At 38.4% G+C, this 21400-nt stretch overlaps 1 protein-coding gene across 18 annotated transcripts in view; it reads left to right on the forward strand.

Moving 5' to 3' along the window:
- Erc2 (ELKS/RAB6-interacting/CAST family member 2) overlaps positions 1-21400 on the forward strand; it is a 1008017-nt gene that overhangs the window by 702292 nt on the left and 284325 nt on the right. The gene's annotated exons all lie outside the window — the stretch shown is intronic.

Below are 21400 nucleotides of genomic sequence, written 5' to 3' on the forward strand. Positions count from 1 at the left end.
AGGTGTGTTGCCTGTAGGGTGCTTGGTAGCATCCTTGGCCTCTATCCACTAGATGTCAGTAACACACCTCCCCAGTTGTGACAAATGTCTCCAGACATTGGGATCAGAATAATGCCCGGATGACAATCAGTGATCTCAGTTCTACTGCTTCTCAGTTTTGCTTGAAACTCGAAATCTCACAATTTCTCTGCTTCACTTGGTAGTATACTTAGGATTCTTCCTGCCTGTTGACAGTAATTCTCAGCCTTGGTCCCCTTCCCTCCTGAAGTCTTCCTTACTGCAGCATCCAACTCACAGCCTTTCCTTCCACTTCTGCTACATTCACTATAGTGCTGCATGGTAAAGCTGTCATTGCAGTCCTCCCCCAGTACCCTCTGAGCTGCCTAACAACAGGGATTCATTTATCCTATTTACCACTGATAGATAACACAGGGTGGCCCACAGTAGGCCACCCTGTGGCAAGGATTGTTGAATTGAAAGGCCTCCATCTGAACTAGCTAAGTTTAAGCAACCAGGAAGGAAGCATAGAGGAAGAATTTTGATTTGAGTCCCTTGCTGGTATAATCTCATAAAGATAATTCACTTCAGGTTTTCAAAGTCTACGGATATATCTGCTTTTCCTGGATTCAGATTCTTTTATTAAAAAATTATATATGAGTAAGCAATAATGTCAGAATGTATTTTGTCAAAGATTTTATTTCCTATGAAATACATTGACAAGAGATGTGACATTATTACTGACACTATTACTGCAATATAATGTACTCTAGACTTCCAGATGATAACGGAGTTTTAATTATCCAAATAACTGAGGAGTCAGAGCTCAGGTGGTCAGTGAATGAAGATGACAAAGGGCTCTGTGACCTCAGAAACACTATTCTATCTCTCTGACTCCCATGCAATTATTCAAACAATATTTACTGAGCATATACTATGTATCATGCACTATTAGGATATAGCAATAAATGAATGAAAATAAAAAATGGTTTTTATTTTTTTTAAGTAACTTTTTTTTGGTTGTTCGTGGGGCCTGAGCTCTGGGCCTGGGCGCTGTCCCTCAGCTCTTCAGCTCAAGGCCAGCACTCTTTTTCTGCTTATGTGGTACTGAGGAATCGAACCCAGGGCCTCATGCATGCAAGGCAAGCACTCTACCACTGAACCACCTTCCCAGCCCGATGGTTTTTATTTTTGTGTTGTGCCAATGCCTCATTTACCTGACATCCTTCCACTTGAGGCATTCTTCCAACATGGTTTTTTACTTGCAGTTTTGAGGATAGAGTTTCATGGATAGTTCTGCCTAGTCTTTTTGCACACCAGGAATCTCTGATCTCAACTTCCTGAGTAGCTAGGATTACAGGCATGAGCCATACCTAGCCAAAATCTGAATCTTAAGGAATGAACAGTCTAATGGGTTGGGGAAGACACAAATAATAAACTAATTAACTAAAAATATATGGCAAGTGATAGAGTAATAAAAATAACCAGAGGGAATTAAAACTGGGTACATAGTGGTGGATATAAAGCTAGAGTAAGCCCATGTGTATTACGTATATGGAGAATATGATTAGGAAGTACTCTTGCCTCTTTCTTTGACTGCTTCATCTGTAAAGTTAGAATAAACATATTGTTTCTGTTTGAAGGCAGGAAGATAAATTTAAGACATTTCAATACAAGATTACATTGTGTGAATTGTGGTATTTAATATTTACAAACCCCTAGCATCCCTTTATCCATGTAAGTTATCAGATTTCATGTGGATGTCTGCGATTCTGAAAGACCCTCCAAAGGAAGTGGTAAGGAGCCATACCTTCACTAGTCCAATCTGGAAGTGAACTGGTTGCTTGCTCTCAATATAATCCACTCTGACTGAAGGAGTCTTGGAAAGAATGATGATGGCTACTGAATTGCGAGGGGGAAAGTTGTGACTGTAATGTTTAAGATGCATTCCTACTGCAAGATTCTGTTAGTCACAAGAAGACAGTTAGACAGAGGTGTTATATACAAGCTGTCCCTGAAGTCAGTCACATCTACTGGTTAGTCATGTCTCCTGTCTCTCTTCTTTATGGTGGGGCTAATGTCTCTGAGTCTCCGTTCTCTCATAAGGATGCTGAAGCATTAAAGGAAATAAGGCAAGTAAAAAAGGTAGGGAAATGTACTTACTTGTCCAATCCCCAGTAGACTCTTATTCTTTCTCTCTACTTTGCTGATTATGCCACCATTCATCAGCTAAACTGTTTGTTCTAAAGGCTGACAGCATTGCAAACTGACAATCTTGACATTAGAGATCACCAGGTAGTCTACCAAGCCACTACCAGTAGTGCCGGGCAGAGTGTGCCTTATATAAAGAAAATGATGTCTGGGGATGGGTCAAGGGCAGGGAGAACAGATGAATGAAAAGAAGAAAAGTAGGAGAATGCAGTCATAATATTCAATATATATAGGAAAATCAAGGAGCTTGATTGATTGGCAATGATGGGGAAAACGATGAAAAGAGATGACATTGGTCAAAATACATTGTGCTTATAAACTGACATTGACTGAAACCCCTTTATACAACTACTTAAAAATCATGATGAGGGGCTGGGAAGGTGGCTCAGTGGTAGAGCTCTTGCCTTGCATGTCTGAGGCCCTGGGTTTAATTCCCCAGCACCACATAAGCAAAAAGAAAAAAGCCGGAAGTGGCACTATGGCTCAAGTGGTAGAGCGCTAGCCTTGAGCTGAAGAGCTGAGGGGCAGAGTTCAGGCCCGAGGACAGGACCCAAAAAAAAAAAATCATGATGATGACAATGATGATGATGATGATGATATAATAATAATGATGATGATATAATAATAATAGTAATAGTAATAGTAATAGAAGTGTGACTTGGCTACTAAGTCCAAGAGAACTTTATATTTCAAGTGGAACAAATCTATCAAGAATTGCCCTAAGGGCAAGCTGAACACAAAATGAACTGGACAGTGACTGTCATTGTCATTGTGCTAGATACTACCAAGATTACTGTTCCAATTATAGTCTTTTCTAGAACTCAGGGCCTTGCACATACTAAGCATACAGTGTTCCACTAATCTCTAACATAGCTAGTGAAAGTTTTTGTTGTTGTTGTTGATCATGGGGCTTGAACTGGGGGCCTGGGCATTGTTCCTGAGCTCTTTTGCTGAAGGCTAGTAAGTCTCTTTGAGAATGCTACAACTGTCTATCATTTGAGAATATGCTACATATTTGAATATTAGAATCTTTTTCATATTAGATGTGAACAATCGTGAGCATTGCTTCAAGAAACAAAAGTTAAACTCAGAGAAAATAATTTCACTCTTTTTTTTTTTTTTACCATTACTAATCAGTAGGTAGAAACTGCATAGTACATTGAAGAAACTGTTTTCCAGGCCAATCTGAACACTAGAAAAGTTCTAGGATTGATTAGTGGTGTCTGTCACTGTGGCAGGAATAGAGAGGACTAAAGTGCCAGATTATGCCTGACTCAGATTTACCTGTGTGCTTTAAGTGTTATTAAAAGGAAGCATATGATTACTATGTTCCTAAGCGCTATGTGATTACTGTTTCCTGCAATCAGTCCCATCATAGAAATGTCCCAATAGCTCTTCACAAAATAAACCAATATTCTATGACAATTTGACATGCCACTGTAGTTCACAGTTGTTAACTTTATACATAGTGTTTATAAATTAAGCTCTGTGTAGTTTCATTTCAAAATAAGAAATATTGGCAGTTAAACTGATAATTCAACAATACAAACTATTGTTTGATCTCTGCTTGAAAAAATAGATGCTGAGTCAAAAAGAAAAGAAGAAAGGAATGAGAATGAGAGCAAGAGACAGATTAGCAAAGGTCGGGGGGAGAAAGAGAATGTTGTAGAGAATATTCATCTGTTAAAATACCTTTGATTTGACAATTTTTCTTGGAAACTTGAGTTTTCTTTTTTTGTTGTTTTGGAAGTCTAATGTTAACTTTTCTTATCTTTCTCCCTTACTATTTACTATTCCTATCATCTTTATTACTACTACTACTTTCTATTCTTCATTCTTTATTACTAGGAGGAACCCAGTAAACTTTTGTGGTATGCTACATGTAAGTTTTGTTTTATTCATGTTCATATGTGAGGTACAGAGGCCAATGGGGAGAGAATGCAACTTATTTTATATTTAAATTTCAGTTAAATTTTTATATTTTTGCTAAAATCATAATTATAAAACCTAGACTCTATGGGATTAGGCTTAGAGGAAAGAATGTACTAGAAATTACAGGTCTTTATATAATTGGTTACTGATCTGTCAAGACATGAGCTTACCAGATTTGTTTAATATTACCACAGTTCTCATATTTTCTCCACCACTACTGTCAAGATTGTCAGTTGCAATGCTGTCAGCCTTTAGAAATAACAGTTTAGCTGATGAATGGTGGCATAATCAGCAAAGTAGAGAGAAAGAATAAGAGTCTACTGAGGGTTGGACAAGTAAGTACATTTCCCTACCTTTTTTATTTGCCTTATTTCCTTTAATGCTTCAGACATAGAGACATTAGCCCCATCATAAAGAAGAGAGACAGGAGACATGACTAACCAGTGGAGTTCAGAGGTCAAGCATACCTACATTCCACATGAGTGAACTTTTCATCTTTTAAAATCATGATGATGAATGCTTGACAGCCAGCCATGTTATATATCCTGGAAGAGAAACAAGAACACCAAAGCTGGCTTAAACTCTTTCAGGCAGTGATATGCAGAATATTTGCCACATATTCTCTACATCACAACATATTCAAAATAAGCAAAACACAGTACCTTAGAACATAGTACCATATATACAATTAATAAATGTCTATTGAGAAAGGAATACTTCAATGTGGTAAAGTTAATACTTCTCAGTATTATATTTATATCTATAGATTTATAGAGGAATATATTTACCTTTACTTAAGTTGTAACGTGATACTCAGTATAAAACCCTTTCAGATAGTTTGACCTCTACAGAGATTGGTGAAATATTTATTCTGTGATTTCCCATTTTTTTTCTATTTCTTAAGACAGTTATTCTCTAGCGGTAGACCCTGGACCTGCAGTATCAGCGTCACTAAGGAATATGCTAGGAATATGGATTCTTGGGCCTGCCCTTCCCTCCTGAACCAGCGGCCCTGGAAATAACACCCTGCAGTCTATGTTGTAACAAACTCTCCTGCAGTATGGGCTTCAGGATTGGGTGCCTCAGGTTGCCACACAGGATGCTATTAGAATAGCTTTGTTTGGTTTTAAGGTTCTTCCAGATCACCTAGAAATTGTTCTTATACCAACTTTTTCTGAGCCCATCAGGTGTTGCCAAACAGCCAGTTTCGTATTACCCAGATCACCAGGTGTGTAAGTATCTTAAGGAAAATCTCTCCCTATAGGTATTGATTCATAGATTATATATTCAGAAACATGCAGTCACAGTGGGTAAGCCAGGCAGGGTCCCAATAGAAACAGTTATTTCAACTTAGGATAATTAAAAGATATTTATTTAGAAAGGGATTAATTCCAAAGGTATGGGAACTATTAGTGTGTAAGGAACCAGGGCTACAACAGCAGAGCTGTCACTATTTCTATCCTAAAGGACAAAGGGAAAGGAGTATAGATTCCAACCTAGAATTCATGAGTCACATAGAGCTTAGAGGAAACAGTGACTCTCTTGAGAAACAGCCAGTCTGAAGTGAAGTCCCAGGGAGGAACCAGGGGAATAAATGTGCTGACCTTACTATTCCCTGAACCCATCTGCTGCCTTTAGCCCAAAGGTATACAAGTGTGCCCAACCAATGCCATGTATGAATGTCAAGTTGTAGGGAAAAAAGCCAGGAGACAAGAATCGAGATGGATCTAGAAAGACAAATAAGCAGTACCTGACATTGTTTACTCCATTTATCACTCTATTCTTATTTTTCATGCAGATGAGAAGTTAGTCCCCAATACAGAGACTCTGTGAAACTACCTTACGTCCTGTATGATCATGTGGAGCTGAAAGTTTAGTCATCTAAAACATGAACTACTCTAATGATGTCTTTTGTTGTTGTGTGTTAGGTAGAGGTGGCCAGGGAAGTAAGAAAAAGATATAGTTACTTTCGTAACTGTTGTAGCCCTTGTCTTTATTGCTGAGTATACAACACTGTTGTCCAAGGTTTTGGGTTAAGGCAACCTCCATTGAATCCCTACATATCATGTGACAATAATGATGACCTCCTTTCTGATTGTTGGGCCATTGGAATGAGAAACTCAAATGGCCAAGCAATGGTCTCCATTTCATCATTCCCAAGTCATGATAAGCTTCTCAGGTGGAAGCAATGAGTTACGAGGTCCTCTGATGAGAAGAACCCCTCTCACCTTCTCTGTTTTCTGAATATGCATTCATACTATGGGGAGATGGCACCATATCCGGCCCTCTGATTTGAAGTATAGGCTGACTGTGTTTCATAGGACAGTAGCAAAACATCTTTGTGTGCTTTCATTCAGCACTTTATAAAGGAAGAGCTGGTTTAGTACTGCCTGGTAATAGTTCATTCATGTTGCTGTAAAATGTTGGTGGTGAAACTGCATAGGATTCAATGTGATAGATGAGGTACTTTGTGTATGTCTCAGAATTGTGTTTCTGGCAAAAGTGTTGAAGAAAAGAAGAGGAATCCACAAGCAGAAAGTTTCTATCCTGAATAAGCCAAAGCCCTGCCTTCTTCAAGTTAAGGAAGTGTGGTATCATTAGCCTATCAGTAGTTAGCTTGTTAGTCTATCCAGGCACTCAGTATTGTCCCTTCTGTGGAAAGAACTTCGTGACTGTGTTACTTGTGGCCCCTATTATCCTTCCTGATTTGCCAATGAATCCCTCCATTCAGACCATATAAAGATGATAAGATATACTGACTGTTCAGCACCCTCCTACTTACAGGTTTTTGTTACCTACTACTTTATTCCTTCTTTTTATTATTTATAATAATATAAATATAAAATATAAAATGATAATAAAATAATGCTCTTCATTCACCACTTACATTTCCAATTTTCCTCTGAATTTATAATCCTGTTTGTTTTAGTATAGTCTGTTGGCAATAAACTGAATTTTTGTTTCTCCAAGAATATCACCTCTTGAGTTCACCCAATTTTAGCTTGATAATTATTTTCTCTAAGAATATATTATTCTACAAAAATCCATCCTGGCTATACTGATGCTGTGGAAAGTTCTTTGTTAGAGTAATTATAATTATTTTCTTGTTTTAATATTCTAGTCTTATGTTCTCTGGCCTCCCCCCCCACCCCCCGGTCTGGTAGTGGGCTTGAACTCTGGGCCTGGGTGCTGTCCCTCAACTCTTCAGCTCAAGATGAGCGCTCTGCCACTTGAGCCACAGCGCCACTTCCGGTTTTCTGGTGGTTTATTGGAGATAAGAGGATCATGGAATTTTCCTACCCAGGCTGGCTTTGAACCACCATCCTCAGCTCTCAGCCTCCTGAATAGCTAGGATTACAGGCGTGAACCACTGGTGCCCAGCTCATCAATGAGTTTTTAAGATTAAAAGTTAATCTTTTCATCTTCCTCCATTTAATTTGGAGTTTTCAAATCTTTCTAGTCTTTTTGGTAGTATTTGCATGCATACTCTTTACTTAATTCTCTCTCTCTTGCATATGTGAAATGCAAGTTTTAGTATATGATACATATTTATTTCTAAAAGCATTTTAAATAATAACCATTGTATAGTCAGTAATTAATAATTTCAGTGTCATAAGTACTGGGGTTTATATTATCTGAATTTGCTCTTACTCTTGTTTCACTATATTTCTCTTACTAGAGATCTTTGAGGTTTTATATTTAGCAAATCTTAGGTTCTTTGAGGGACATAATGAAGATTCTTTCCCCCAGGAAGAATCTGCTCTGCTTCTTACAGAAGCCAGCACTGCTGTCACTCTAGGATTCCCCTGGAGAATCTTATTTCTTGGGACAACAAAGTTAAGCTTCTGTGCCACTGGCATTGCCTCTCAGTTGTACAGATGATCTTGAGGTTGGCTCTCTGAGTAAGTCCTGCTATTTGTGTGCACTTACAGCACACAGCTCTGGCTTCAGCTGTTTCCAAGTTTTGTTTTGTGTGTTTCCTAATTTCTATTGAGCATGGTAATGCAATAACAATCATATTTTAGGAGAGCCCCTCTCAGTTTAGTCAGCCATCATGCCAGTAGCAGAGGTATCTTGTATTGAACACAGGATATATATACACACTACTAATAAAAAGTAACTTCTGAAAAAAAATTAAAAATTTTTAGTTCATCCATCTCAGTTTTATAGTATTCATTCTTGACTTCCCCAGGATTTTCTAATTAAATCATTACTAAAAGATTTTATACCTAAAGCCTATGACTTACTAACCTTTGTGGATATAGGAAATGGCTTTTGTTAACGTAGAAACCTATTGAAGTTATTTTGTTCCAGAGTTGTCAAATATTTTCTTAAAGAGCCAGGTAGCAGGTATCAAACATTTTAGGTTTGAGGGTCTGTTGCAGCTACTCAGGTCTTTTGTCTTAATATGAAAGCAGGCAGATACCACTCATGAGCAAATGGTATGACTGTGTCCCAGTAAAACTTTTATCACAGAAATAGACAGTGGACCCATGAGCTATAGCACGTACACCTCTGATCTTTTTTGAACCCTAAATTGAATTTTTTTTTGTATGTGTTGAATCTGTGTCTTGGGATTTTCTGCTTTCTCAAAAAAAAAAACCCAAAAACACAACAAAACAACAACAAAACATTTTCCCTTCTTAGGCCTTTGCCCATGCTGTATCCTTATTGTAAAAATACCTTTCTATGTGTCCTTGGTTTTTGTGTCTTCCTCATGTATAGCCTTCTAAGTCCAACTTAAATGTGTTCTACCTTTTTTTCATGCTGGTACGTGGGTTAAATGCTTCTTATTTGAGACCTTCTTCCATTCCCCTCTATTCAGCCATTCTCTGACCTGTACTTGTCATTTTCACTTACCTAAGAATGTTGTCCATTTAACTTAGAGCACTTACACCACATTTTTAACTGTGTATTTGTCATTTATTTATTTGCTATCCAGCTCCCCAGCTAACTGAAAGCAAGTTCCAGGAGGATAGTTAGCATATATGTTCTGACTGTCTAAGCCCAGTTCCAGGCAAATAATAGTTGCTCTTACTAATTATTTACCCTTGAGGCAGTTGTTACTTATTAGCTTTCACAGTTGACAATGAAGGAGACTGATACTGCAGTATTAAGTAACTATCCCTAGGTCTTACAGCTAGGAAGTAGCAGACTCCAGAGTCAGTATAAGGTGAGTCTGTCTGACTCCAGGTCCTGAGCTGATATCCAGACCCTCTGTAGCCCTTAGTTTCTTAGTTATGTGCAGGGTTGAAGAACAAAGCCACCCAGCTATTCTTGGAGCCCTGTCAAGTGAGCAAGAGGTAGGGGGTTTAGAGGTGAAGTTACAGAAGCAGGGTGTTAGCATTGAATGAGCTGGCTCAAGTCAAGGGAAAAGGATCAGTTTCCTAATTGCAAGAAATCCCACTGTTAAGGCCCAGCATTATGATTCAGGGTCAAAACAGTTCTCTGCCAGCAGGATCCCAGTGTTCTTAGGGTGACTAAGAGAAAGGAAGGAGGAAAGTTCCATTCTCAGTGGAGACCTGGGGCAGGGCAAAGTGCCCCAGCTCACCCAGGAGGTCTGGCAACCATTAAAGAGAAATGACTTCCTAAATTCTAACTGACAAGGGCACTGAATGAATAGTGCCATCCAGGATGTGGAGCCCCTGTGCTCAGGGAAATGAATATGGTTTTAAAAACTCATGAGATCTTCCGGTTAGTCCAAAGCCTGAGAATGTAACGTGGAACATTAAATACAGCCACACACACACACACACACACACACACACACACACACACACACACACACACACACACACACACACACACACACACACACACACACACACACACACACACACACACACACACACACACACACACACACACACACACAATTTGAAAGTAAGTTAATATACCTTTCATAGGATTTGGAAATCTGTGTTTTGCTTATTAGTTAGTGGAAAATCTGTAAGACTAAAATGTGTTTAAACACAAGCTGAATAATAGAATAGGCTTGGGGCAGGAAAATAGAGCAGTTGAAGTAAATTAACCATTAACCTCATATGTATTACTTAAGAAAAAAATGATATGATGGTCCACTTCAGGCATTGGGTGGATATAATGTAAATGAGCTCTCTGCAGTGATTTTGTTCATTCAGCCAGAGGTCCTCAAAGCTTAACAAAGTCATAAGCTTAACAGAGCAAATGTTGCATAATTATGGTGTTAATTTTCTGGTAAACATCAACTATAAATACATATTCTTTTGTCCAAGAAATTATCCATAAGCAGAATAAAAGATGTCTGTATATTATGTAGAGTAACATATAACTTACATAGAGGGGTTATTCCCAAAGAGAAAGGCAAAATGTATGTACTAACTGGTACACTTAAAAGTCATTTGTACTCAGGAAAGCCTACTTTTGACATCTTAGATTTCTTAACCTACATGTAGTAAGCACAACTCATTGTTTTCCAGGAAAAAAAGACCCTCAAAACCTTTAAGTTAAAACAAAACTCTGATTTTTCAGACACATATGTAAAACATGATCAGTAAAACTAGAAATTGAAATTAAATGCCATGAAAACTTGGAGGAGAGAACTCCTTTAACCATGAAGTCCATTACAATCACTATGATTGATCATCAAATTTGGCCTGGGCAAAAGAAAAACAGGATAAATTGCATCAGGCTTGTTATTAGAAAGAAAAGAACAAACCAGTTTCTGGAGATAAAGGTTTTCTGGCACCAGATAACAAAAGAAGTTTCTTCAAGAATACAGTCTGACCCATTGTAACAGTGAGGGGGGGGGTGGGGAAGGGAAGGGATGGCTGGGGAAAAACAAACAAGATGGGTAACAAAGCTCAAGAGGAAATGTACTCATCACCTTACCCGTGTAGCTGCAACCCCTCTGTAAAGTATCTTTACAATAAAAAGTTTCTTATGTGTGATTTGCTATAGGAATATTGAGCCACATAACAGATAATGTACTCAACAACCCTTTCTAGCAAATATAGATGTGGTTTTCATAGAGCCATCTTCTAACAGCTTCTAATAAATGTGCATGCCTAATATTAAAATGCAGTTCAGAGAAAGTACTTATGCAAAAGTACTAGTATTTATTTTCTTCTCATGAAAAGTTCTTGCTTTTGCTTTCAGTGTTGTAAGATGAAATCATCCCAGAAGTCACATTTTAAAATATAGAATATTAGAGTCTTTATTATACAGTTAACAGGCTACAGGCAGCCAGTTGTTACAAAGGCCTGCAGCATGCAAATACATATAACACAGCTAGGAAACATGCTAAAGAGGAAAAGAAGAACAATACCAACAATCCAACTCAGCTCCAAGATGAATTGGGACACCATGATGACCAGAGATGAGCCAGGAGACAGGACACAGAACATAGGACATGATTATGGAGGCACACATGGCATGGCTTCCTGGCAGCAAGGCTGGTCCGGGCCTAAATAGGTTGGTGCAGGGGGCAGATCCTCAAGAAATTCCGTCTTGGGCACTAGACTGACAGATTCAGTAACCTATCAGCCAAGTGCCCACCCCTGTCTCCGGGGGATCTGGGCATGTCCTGAGAGGCAGGTGATGGGCAGGGAGTTTTCTTCCACCAGCATGAAGACAAGATGCCAGACCCTACAATCCACCATGCGGCCAATATGGTGCCAGCCAGACCTGACTTCCTTACTTATCAATACATACTTTACAGTTCCAGAAAGAAATCCTAATTGGTGTGTCTGTACTACAGAAATGTGGCACCAGGGCTGTCATGCAATTCCCTAAGATGTTACTTGGACATATCTTCTTTTTATACTTTTTTCTCACATCATCTTCTAAATTTCATGAAGGTGTGAACTAGCACTTAAATGTTTCCCTTAGTCTCTCCATCTTCATTTATTAAGGATGTTGTAACACTTTAAATAGCTTGGTTAAGTGTGGAAAGAGAGACCCTAAATAAAAAGAGTTACCTCTTTTACCAGACATATCAAAGCAGAAACATTTCTGTCTTCATTTCCATTATTTTTTGTGCCAGCCTTACAGCTAGAATTCTAAGACCTCTCATTTTCACTTAGCCTTTTTTTTTTTTTTTTTTTTTTTTTTTTTTTGGCTTAGGCTGGTACTCTATCCCTTGAGCCACACCTCAACTTCTGGTGTTTTGCTGGCGATTTACAGATAAGAGTTGTCCAGACATTTCTGCCCAGGCTGGCTTCAAACTGCATTCCTCAGGTCATAAGCCTCCCAAATAACTAGGATTACAGACATGAGCCATTGGCATCTAGCTTTTTAATAATTTCTTTAATTTTCTTATAAATTGAAATTTAAAATTTTGTATTAATAATATAATTCTGATATTATACATATATTACCATTGTCAAACTAACATAAATTATACCATAGTCAAAACACAACTATTTGGGGGGCTCCCTTGGCCACTTAGAGGGGGGAAACCTTCCTTGTAGAACTTTTCTAGGCTCAATATCTTTTCTGCCCAGGCCCAGGTGAAGCTGTCCTGCAGGAACTGTGATTCACAGGTGTTGTGTGATCTTTGTTTTGCCTCTTTCATTTTTTAGTTGCCCCAAATGACACAGTATCCTAAAATTCCTCCAGCTTTCTAGTTTCTGGGAGACATGTTGGTCCTTAACAGTACAGAACCTTCCTTAAGACCATTGGTGAACTTCTAAGGATTTGGTTTTGTCTGCTTAGCTTTGTGGAATCCATTTGCTAGCTCTTTTTTGCATTTTGAGAAATACTAAATGAGAGCAGTTGTCAAAGACTCCAAGTTTCTTTAAGATGTCCACTTGTATTCAACTTTCCATTACTTTTTGGACACTATATATTCATATATTTTATCTCTACACCTATTAGAAAACAATGGAAAGTAAGAAGGAGGTTCCTTCAAGAAATATTTATTGAAGGCTTTACTATGATCTGGATAAAGAGGTATGAAGGAGTGTGAGGGAGGAGATGGGTCTGCTCCCTAATTGTAGCATCATAATAGTCTAAAGAATACATAAATGTTTGTTATCAATAAGGTGAACTATTAATAAGATAGTGGGTAGACTAGCACACCAAGATATTTTTGTTTTCAATATCTAGCTTCAAGAGTACCAGGATATTCTCTCAGCCCTCTGCCTTCTTGCTTACTCCCCTTATTAGAAAGTCTGGGGGTTCTCTTTTAATTGTCCAGGGTTTTGCTGAGATTGCAAAGGCAGTGCAGTTTACCCAGCTTTAACCTCAAGAGACTGAAAGGGGAGCCAGTGAAATATTGCACAGGCACAGTCTTGGTTTAGCCGTGAATTATGTATTGTGTATTTAGACTATTCTACTGTTATAGTCTGTTTATCTGTTGACTTCCACCAAGATTTAGGGTTTTGTTGTACTTAATAACTTACTTTATTTTGTTTGACATGTATTTTATGTCCTCCATGTGCAAAGATACATAAGATACACAGTCGTGGGTGAGGTCTGGAGAGAAAGCCCAGCCCTGGAAGCACTAACTTTGAGAACTCTAGAGGGGGAATTTTCACATCCTCTCCCTCTGACAAAGCACCCACCAGTGTGATGCTGGACTTATAGAGTTTTCCCTGTTTTTTCTCTCTTAGACCACAAAGCAGTTCAATGAATCAAAAACAGTGAATTTGGGCACCTCTTATGTCTGAATTCTGTCTATTAAAATAAAAGGCTGATGTTCAGTATTAGCCACCAGTTAAAAATGTCACCTTTTAGGCCATGTACTATTTTTTTCCAATATATTCCTTTTATTATTCAAAATGTTTATCTGGTGGGTTAGTGTTGGATTTTGTATGCTTTGAAAATAATGACTATATTGAGATACTAGCATGACATGTGATTTTAGCCTGATCCGAAAACATCTCAAATATTTTCCAGCATACATATATTTGTGTTTTAGAAGACTGGAACTGTTAAAGGAGAAAATAAATTTTAAAAGCTTACTGGTGTCATTCATATTTAATTTGATTCCTTACATGTTTGCTGTTGTATATGTGAATGATAGATACCAATGTGTCTTTTGTGTGTATGGACTGACTGATCGATGTAGCCCAACCTGGCCTGAAACTCACAATGTTCTCACCTCAGTCTCCTGAGTATTAGGATTATAGGCATGTACTACCATGTCTGGCTCTTTCTGGTGTATTTATATTTAGCAAGCATTTATTATATTTAGCAATTCTTTTCTTGAAATGAAAGTTATTTTCTGATATTCATTCTGGGTTCTCAGAACTACTGTTCTTTACCAAAACAGAGATGTAAGCCTCTAAATATTCTCCTAATGGAACTATTGACTATATTTTTTTAAGTTCTTCTTCCCACCTAGAAGTGCTTATGGTATGTAGAATGGAATCTCTCTCTCTCTCTCTCTCTCTCCAGGTTTTTTGATGCCTCACAGTTTTGAACAGCTCTCTTTTAAGTCTTTTAAGTTGTAAAGAAGAGGACCTAAGGCTAAGTTGTTTTACCTGTACCCCTGCCTAAAGTCACAATAATCAGTAGTGGAGGGTTCTGTGTTTTGAATTGAACCCAGGCCTCTTAACCCCATAGCCTGTCTTCCTTGATAGGCTCCATTGTCTTTCAACCAAAACCAGTGGTGAAATTTGTGTCCCTGGAGAAAGGTCATGCCTCATTCATCCAGTAGGCCTTGGATAATGGCCAGTGTGGTCCACACAGATGAGTCTCTCTCAGCCTCAAACTTTACTGGGCTCACAGTCCAGCTGGGAGATGGATCTGGATTAGGTCTCCCTAGAAATAGCCTTCAGAGAAGGATTTGAGTACTTAGTAGGTATCTGGAATAAAAAACATAAAGCAGAGATCCTCACCTTGGACCATTAGCTGAAGGACGCTCCCAGGAGTGGTAACTTCAGGTGTTCATGGCTAATATGTGTAGTGCCACCAAAGTGTCATATTGGGAACATCTGTAAAGTTCTCTACAATTCCTGATGGTAAGTGGACAAGGCACTGACTAGAGCTGCTACAACAGGTAACTAGGTTACCATCTGTGATGGGTGTGTGGTGGGAGCTACAGGAGCAGAGAGGGGCCATCAGGGAGGTTTTTCCAAAAACTGGAAGTTTCCTGAGACCTGTGAAGTAGAAGTGACCAGTGAGGCCCTAGAGGTAGCACTCTAGGTATAGAAAAGTATAGTAGTTGCCTATGTCTGGAGCACAATGGGAGATGAGCAAGTCCAGGTAAGCAGAGGCCAGATCCCCAAAACCTTGAAGCCACAGTGGGGAATTTGGACTGGAGCCTGTGAGCAATGCAGAATCCTGGAAGGATTTTCTGTGGTGGCGTTATTGTGATCAGGTATGCATTTGGGAAACATCTTTATGGCTTTGCTTCAGAGACTGAAGCGGGGAGGACTCACAGCTGGGAATCAGGAAGGCCAGAGAAGAGTGTAGTACAATAAACCAGATCAGTGAGGCTCAATCGATCATTGCCTTTCACCAGGCCAAGGGAGCAGCCCTGATCCAGGCCAACACTTTCCAACAGTGTCTATCTTGGCTGAAATGGCATCATGTTAATGCAGACAGGTCTCCTGGCTTTGTCAAGAGATCTAGATTATGACTCCGGAACTACTCTTGACTTCCTGAAATGCTAGGAGGCTTCTTAGCCTCTAAATTCCTCAAATACAAAGGGTTTTATTTTCTAGAAAAATGTAGCTAAGCTGAGCTCTTTTTAAAACTGTGTGCCATTTATTACAACAACAGTGTTCTTTCTCAATGTTTCTAGCGAATTCTTCTCAGTATAATTGAGAAGACAATAGCAATTTCTCTGAATTAACTCCACAAACTGCTTCTATACCTCTTTTTCCTAACAAAGCATTTTTCTCTTACTTATATTTACTGTTTTGTGTTATTTAAATTAGATGATATATTAGTTTCTTGTCTATGTCTCTGATCTCTCTGCATCATGGTAGTATTTTTAGCATTGTGACTGGTAAGGAATTTGAGATCTTTCCTGCAGAATTTTCAGGGGATGGTAGCAAGTACAAAAAGGTTCTGTTTCAACAAGTCTGATAGTGTTGATATTTTGCTTATATAAGTGTAGTGGTGTTGATACTTAGCTTCCCAGAAGGAAGAATATGGCATCTACAGTCCCTAAGAGCAGTAAGCAAAGTCTCAGGCTGCTCTAGGTAGGTTTTCCTGCCTTTGTTCCCTTTTATCAAACAACTGTATTAAGTCATGGCTTATAGGATAAAATTGGAGCCATGAAAATGAATGCAGCACAACAGAGATGAACCTCACCAGTATGCTGAGTGACAAAAGATAAGTAAGAACAGACAGAGGAGAAAAGGATATAATCCCATAAAGTCCAAATGGATTCAGTTAATATTTGGTAGTAGAGATCAGTGTCTGAGAAGAGACAAAAGAAATCTTCAGGGTGCTGATTTTTTTTTCTTATTTGGTTACATACATATGACCATTTTGTGAAAATTCATGGAGCCCTATACATTTATATGGTATGTGAAAGTTCATTTTAAAACAAAACCAAAATTAAAATAGAAGCTTCAGGCCATGTGAACTAAACAAAGGTGACCCTGCTGATCATCTGGTCTTTCCTGTTCATGTTTACATCCAGGTTATTCAAGGACCAGAGGAGTGATGGAGAGTGTATTCAAGCTTTCCCCAGCTACTAGTCAACCAACTGCAGAATCATTATGATGTCCAAAGGCATTACTATGATGCTTCTGGGCCATTGCTTGTACCTCTATACCATCCTAGTTATGTCATAGACTTATCTATCAGGTGAGATCTGAGTTAGAAGTGTGAATCCTTAAGAAAAGGACCACAGGACACGATGACCAAGGTCCTTCTGTGTTGCCTTTTGTTGGTGTTGTTTTCATTTGTCCTCTTATTTATTGATGATCATATCAGGAAGATTACCTAGCCCTTCCCCAGCAAATGGCCTAGATTCAGCACATTCTGTAGTATGTACTACAGAATGTAGTACATTGTACTATGGCCAAGGACTGCCCAAGTTACCTAGTGTTAGAGGAAAAAATTAGATCAGGGCGATTCTAGACCATGTTTCAAGGCAAACATGTAGCTCTTCATTCCAGTTAGGACTCATTTAACCCCTGCTACATTCCCCATGGAATAATAATGATACAAGGAAGGTAGTAAAACTTATCCTAAACAATAATTGAGGTTAATAAATTTACTGAGTATATAAAGAATTAGATAAGAACCTTCTTCTGTCTTTTATTCTACTAAGTCCAATTTGGAAGCCCTGTATTGTTTTTGTGGTCAATAATGAAAGAATTGAAAGGATGAATGTGGTTCTGGTTATTTAATCAATATAATAGTGATTGAGGGCTGAGCCTATGCCAGAAATATCCCAAGGTTAAAGAGATAGCTTCCAGGGCATGTATTTCTTTTTCTTACAGAACTCAAAGATCCTAGGAATTGGAAGATGCCTGTTTTAGAAGCTTCCAGGAGACATAGTAGAGGTCTGGTTTGGATCCCTTCTAGAGAGTTTGACTTTGAAATTGTTTTTGAGCTTGTGGATGTGGAAGTAGTATTATGAGATGCAGAGTAGCACTTTCTTCCAGTGAATTCTGATGGGTCAATGATGATCTGTTTTGGATCCATGAGGATTTACTGAAGAATAAGTGTTTTATATCTCCCTTGTTCTGACTTTTAACTTAAAATAAGATAAAATGTTAGTAACTAAAAAATTCTATATGAAGTAAAATGCATGAAAACTGACAGTGACATGTTTTTCCATGTAAGAAATAAATTAGATGCCAAGTCAATACTATATCTGAATAGAAATTACTAGATGGGACTAATAATAATAAAAAACAATGATCATTTTGTTTTTTAGCACTCAGGCACTGGGAATTGTCTAATATATTTCTTGTAACACACATATGCAACATTAGGTAATAGCATGCTTTAAAAAAAAATCTGGTACCTAGCTTGGCCTCCAGCCTCACACTCTCATTCAACTTTTTTGGTTCATATCTCTACCATTTGAGCCACACCTCCAGTCTAGAATTTTGCTAGTCAACTAGAGATAAAGGTCTCTTGGCTTTTCCTGTCTGGTTTGGCTTTAGACTTCAATCTCCAGATCACAGCCTCCTGAGCTATGATTAGAGGTCTGAGCCAGTGCCCTGCTAAATACCATTCTTTTTATTCTCATTGTACAAATGAGGCATCTATCTTGCCTAAGACCACACAGTAATTGGGAGAGCAAGCAGACTTGGTTGTCTGTCCCTAAGTACATGTATCTATATGTATTCCAGTACAGGATCTCATTGCATTTTCCTAGGAATGACTTTCCTAAGGTCTGGAACATTAATCATGAAAATGGTTTTTTTTGTTATTTTTTTGTGGTCATAGGATAAGGTTTTTTATTACCTTAAAGGAGATGCTTCCATTGACCTTGGATGAAACTCATCTAACGTGGCCTCCATTCCAGCCACAGCCAAATCAGGAGCCAATGAGGGCTGTGACCTAGCTCTACACACACAACAGCAATGTAGGTATTAGTTAAGGAGCTAAGCAAGCATTGGAGATCACAAATATTGGTTCATATGACAACTTTCAAGGCTTCCACTCATTCATCTGTAAAAGGGGATAGTAATATTACTTATCCAATACAACAAGCTTATTAGGAAGACCAAAGGAGGCACTTATATATTGTACTTGGCACAGGGTCCAGCTCATAGTAAGCATCAGAACATTGCAGATATTATTATACATGATCAGCAATGGCAACAAGAGAGCTTCTTGTACATACACCCACCCACAGTTGCACACATGGGATTAATGGTGACATCTGACTCTAGCACAGAGAGCCAGAGACTGAACTCTCTTGTCCCTCTGGAATGAACTCAATAGTCACAGACCTTGGCACCAAGTAGGCAATTGCATAATTTTCATGGCATTAGCTTCAATGTGTATAGGGCTCTGAAATCTCTTCCAAAATATATGAATCAGCCAGGCTTTGGTTTTCTTTAAAAGAAAAATATAAAAATACTCTCTCATCTGCCCCGTTACCATGCATACACATTGCACAGAAGGACAGGTCTTGACTCATTTTTTATTAGATTTGCAAAAGAAAAGGTAATTGTTCTACTGTAAATTGGCATATTGTAACCTACACATGACTCAGTATGGAGAGTTTAACCAAATGATGGATGAATTTTAGAAGTTTCCACATCTAAAACATATGTACAGGCAGAATCTATAATAAGTGGCAGTCAATTCACAAATTAAGAAATAAGTGAAAGGATAAATGCACATTTCCAAGATTGGAGTCTTTGTTCAATATTTTAAACATATGGCTGATTTCAAAGTAACTATTACCACTGAGTTGGAACACAACCCACTCAGAAGTAGCTGGCACCTTGCAGGAAAGGATTAGAATTCTCTGTGACCTTGAAATGTTAAAGAAGCAATCTGAAGCAATCAGTGTGAACTCAGTAAGGCTGGAGAAAACAAGCTCTGGGAGCAGAAGGTGGTACAAAGTTAGCCTTATAGAGACCCGTCAAAAGAACCCACCAAAAAGCATATGCAGGCAGAAGGTAGGGAATGTGGACAGCATAGATCATGGGAAGCATCTCTCACTGACTGTACATTATCATAAGATTGAGTGCTTTTCATTGTACATGAGATCACTAGTGGAGGTGGGGTGAGGTTGAAGAATGCAGGGTATTAAAGGCAAAGTGGAAAGATGCTCATTATCAGGACTACAGTAAGCAGCTAATGCCCGTGGAGGCATTAATTTGTTAATTTGGTGAAGGGGTCATAAAAGAAGGAAAGGAGAAAAGTCATGACAGAAATCTTGAAAATTGCCAGACACTAGAGGATCACTTCTGTAACTTTAGCTACTCAAGAGGCTGGGGCCTGAGAAACATGGTTTGAAACCAACCAGGACAAAAAAGTCCATGAGACTCTTATCTCCAACTAACCACCAAAAAGCTGGAAGTGGAGCTGTGGCTCAAATGACAGAGTTTGAGCAAAAAAGCCAAGCAATAACATGAAGCCCTGAAGAATGACAGAAGGAAGGAAAGAAGGAAAAGAAAGAAGAAAGATAGGAAGAAGGAAAAGAAGGGAAGGTAGAGAGGGAGAGAAAGAAGAAAGGAAAAGAAAAGAAAGCATGGAAATCTTGAAACTTTACAAGTTCAATAGCATCTTTAAAATAACTTCAAGTGAGATTTGATGAGAAACAAAGGATGATGCTAGACGATTCGAAATTCTATTTTGAGCTGCTCCAGTATATGATCTCCCCTTTAGGTATTCTTCCAGGATTCCCTGTGGGACAATGCTTTTTTCCTCCTCTTCCCTAAGGTGTTCCTATAGGCACCCTGCTAAAAGGGACTTTCCCCTTACATCTCCCCTGATTCATAAATTGTGCTGCCTTCTTTCATGAATCTCTTACTTATTCCTAGTTAAATGTCCATCTTAGCTTCCTTCCTCTGTTTAAGATCACAATTGTCCTTATGTATTCATTGCTAAATAATACACCATAAAAGTCATAAGTGAACAACTCTTGCTTTGTTCAACAACTCTAACTTTGGCATCAACTACTTCCCAGTGATGACCAAAGAACTAGCTCCTGACAAATACCAAGAGACAAAGGGGCATTGAAGCACAATTTGATAATCAAGGAAGAGTTTAGCTATATTATTATGGTTTGGCTGATTTGCTTTATTGAGTAGATTTGGAAAACCTAGAAAAATGTGAGAAGAAAAGGCCATGGTAGATGGTAAAAAATGTGAAGCAGGAGGAAGGCTCTCTAAACCATCGATGTTGGAAGGGGACTCTAAACAATGAACAGATTTCTTGAGTCATTTGTGCCCACAGTCATAATTTATGGATTTGTAGGAAGTATTTCAAGAGTCATGTTGTTGATAAACTGGTTCAGGTCCTGTGACTTCACTAGGCACTGTCCCATAAATTGATAGCCAAAAATGAAGAAACTTGAAAAGCTCTATAGAAACTCTGGTCTTTTTTTTCCTTTTAAGAAAAGATAGAAAACAATCAACTTTTGTGGCATATCTATATTTTTTAAATCTTGTATAAAACAAAGCATATACCTTGTCAGACTTCATGCTATTACTCTATTGAGTTGGGGAAAATTCACCAGAGATGACAAATCCGAGTTTTGTTTTGCTTTAAATGAAAAAAACATACATGTGCCCAAAGACAATGGATTTTTCCTCCCTTTACATAACCTAGGACAAATTTTGTTTAAAAGGCAGTGGTCCACCCATTTCTCCCTCCTCAAAGAGAATTTTATGACTGAGTG

The sequence above is a fragment of the Dipodomys merriami genome, unplaced genomic scaffold, assembly GCF_024711535.1.
Source record: "Dipodomys merriami isolate MVZ:Mamm:240054 unplaced genomic scaffold, mDipMer1.0.p SCAF_13, whole genome shotgun sequence".
Classification (NCBI taxonomy): Eukaryota; Metazoa; Chordata; class Mammalia; order Rodentia; family Heteromyidae; genus Dipodomys; species Dipodomys merriami.